The sequence below is a fragment of the Salmo trutta genome, chromosome 20, assembly GCF_901001165.1.
Source record: "Salmo trutta chromosome 20, fSalTru1.1, whole genome shotgun sequence".
NCBI classification, from domain to species: domain Eukaryota; kingdom Metazoa; phylum Chordata; class Actinopteri; order Salmoniformes; family Salmonidae; genus Salmo; species Salmo trutta.
Window position 1 is genome coordinate 37,850,720 of NC_042976.1, and position 2,915 is coordinate 37,853,634.

At 45.1% G+C, this 2,915-nt stretch overlaps 1 long non-coding RNA gene across 1 annotated transcript; it reads right to left on the reverse strand.

Annotated features, from left to right (window-relative positions):
* Positions 1-1,381: 1,381 nt before the first annotated feature.
* LOC115155362 (uncharacterized) lies at positions 1,382-2,520 on the reverse strand. Its single transcript, XR_003868038.1, has 4 exons — positions 2,446-2,520; positions 2,130-2,350; positions 1,916-1,965; positions 1,382-1,700 (listed from the first exon to the last, which is right to left on the reverse strand). It is a non-coding gene; the product is annotated as an uncharacterized LOC115155362 (long non-coding RNA).
* Between the last annotated feature and the right edge of the window lie 395 nt (positions 2,521-2,915).

Here is a 2,915-nt window from a genome sequence, read left to right on the forward strand (position 1 = left end):
ACGCATTTTCTGGAGTGAAAAATCACGCTTCACCATCTGGCAGTCCAACGGACAAATCTGGGTTTGGCAGATGCCGGGAGAACGCTACCTACACGAATGCATAATGCCAATTTAAGTTTGGTGGAGGCAGATTAATGGTCTGGGGCTGTTTTTCATGGTTCGGGCTAGGCCTCTTAGTTCCAATGGAAGGAAATCTTAATGCTACAGCATACAATGACATTCTAGACGATTCTGTGCTTCCAACTTTGTGGTAACTGTTTCAGCATGACAATGCCCCCGTGCACAACACGAGGTCCATACAGAAATCGTTTGTCAAGATCGGTGAGGAAGAACTTGACTGGCCTGCACAGACCTCAACTTCAAACACCTTTGGGATGAATTGGAACGCCGACTGCGAGACAGGCCTAATCGCCCAACATCAGTGCCCTACCTCACTAATGCTCGTGGCCGAATGGAAGTAAGTTCTCGCAGCAATGTTCCAACATCTAGTGGAAAGGCTTCCCAGAGTTGAGGCTGTTATAGCAGCAAAGGGGGAGGGAGAAACTCCATTTTAATGCCCATGATTTTGGAATGAGATGTTTGACGAGCAGATGCCCACATACTTTTGGTCATGTAGTGTATTTAGTAGGATGATATTAAGAGACATAATACAGACCGAGAGAGAGAGTAGCTGAGAGAGAGACAGACAGCGTGGCTGAGAGAGAGACAGACAGCGTGGTTGAGAGAGAGAGACTGAGTGGCTGAGAGCAAGAAGATAAAAAAAAAAAGAAAGAAAGAGATGGCAGATTGAAACAAGCATTCGTACCACACGCCAACCTGTGTTTCCTAATGTCCCTTTGAGTCTAGCTGGCTTGTGTTAACTTGCTACCTGGAAAATGTTCTGTCAGAGGAAGAGGCATGCTACCAGAGACAGAAACCGTGGCAACAGGAACAGCAGCCGCAGCAACAGCAGTAGCTCATAACACAGGCCTAGTTTGAGATAGCGAAGCCACAGATAATGAAGGGAGTCAGATCCCCCAGTGGTCCCAGGCCTGAATCTGGCCAGGTTGCAGGATCAGAGCTGGCTATAGTGGCTATATGGGGGGGGGGTCTTGGCTGTACTCAGACCTAGCTGTCCTATCAGGCATCATCCATTGTCCATCCACCAGGATCCATCTGGACAGCCAACAACAAGAGTTTTGTTCTGAGCCTCTTAGCACAGCACAGCTTGTTAGCCAGGCCTGCCTCAATCTTGGTGTTTGGCTTTCTTATTCACCAATGTGTGCTCAACCTTGTACATTCACACACACACACACACACACACACACACACACACACACACACACACACACACACACACACACACACACACACACACACACGTAGCCCAAGCTTTACACACTCATCATTTGCAGCCAATACTGGTCTGCAAAAAGACAGGCAGTCCCATAGGCTTCCTATCCAGCTTGTTAGGTACACCGCAGACTGTACTCTGTCCTGGCCCAAATCACCCTCTGCGTCGCTCAAAACAAACAGCAGGGTCAGGAGATGGTGGTTGGACTGGTGAAGACTTCCAGGTCCAGCTATGCCAATATTAGTTGATTGTCTGAGCCAGATGGCCTAGTACATTGTTGGAGGATTAGATGATTTGTCTGTTAACAGTGTTGTACAGGACAACCTTCCAGAGTCTGATCATAATGTGACCATCACTCCAATTAGACCTGAAAACAGACAGATCCCTTTTATCTTTGAAACAAGGGAGTGGGCATTCATTTTAGTAAAGGTTTTCATGGAAACTGCAAAATAGGTCAAGAACATGTCCTGTGTTCACAACAAATAACCCTGTTTCAGCAGAATAGACTGTTATAAGCACAAACATTAAAATTCCCATTACAGGACTAATAAGCATAGAGTACATGATGAATGGTAAACTTACCAATTGCTGTCGTGCTTGAAGAGAGGTTGTTCGCTACGTCATGCAGCATCCTTCAAAAATAAGAGAAACTCAAATAAACAAACATCCCAAACAATCTTGTGCCTGCTTGAAAGCCTGAGACAACAACCTTCAAAGCAGCCATGAAGAGGACCTATTGTTTGATGAGGCAGAGGCCATATAATGCATATCATTTTAAGTGAAGATGTTGAAGTACCTCTGGATGGTGACTCATGTCCCTGAGCCCAGAATACCTCACTACCATGGGCCAGAAACAAGATGAGGGAGAGAGAGAGATGTCTGGGTTTGCGTCACCAACCTCTATGATTCAGTTGTGTTTGTGCCATGTACTTTCTATCAATTCCTTTGATAAGGCATCAGGTTTGTGGTCCACTGGGACTGCCAATAGATGGAGTTGATTGGTGCTCCACTCAGGGCCTGAGAGAGAGAGGAGAGTAGACGAGAAAGAGAATGTAAAGCCCCAGCAGAACCAGTACCCCTCCACACCATTGACCTGCATGATGAGCACAGACCTGCAAAGTGCTTTTATTTTCCCCTCTCCATCTCTCCCCATGTATCACTCTCCTCCCCCGTATCTGATGTTCTCTGTTCATTCAGGGGAGATAAAAAGATGAAAGGAATGGAGGCAATCATGAACTTCAGTCTTGGATGTTTCTGTGGAAAAATACAGTTGTCTGTTTTTCTACATCTCATGTTGATTTGAATTTGTTAGTCGTCAGTTCACTCAGATGTGAGTGATTTCAAAAATAAAATAAAAAACATTTTAAAGACTCCAGAAAACCACATACACCGTAATCAATATTAGCCTGTCACGTCCTGACCATAGAGAGCTCGTATTTTTCTATGGTAGAATAGGTCAGGGCGTGACTGGTGGGGGTTGTCTAGTTAAATTTTTCTATGTTGGGGTTTTCATATGATTCCCAATTAGAGGCAGCTGGTCATCATTGTCTCTAATTGAGGATCATATTTAAGTAGTTGTTTT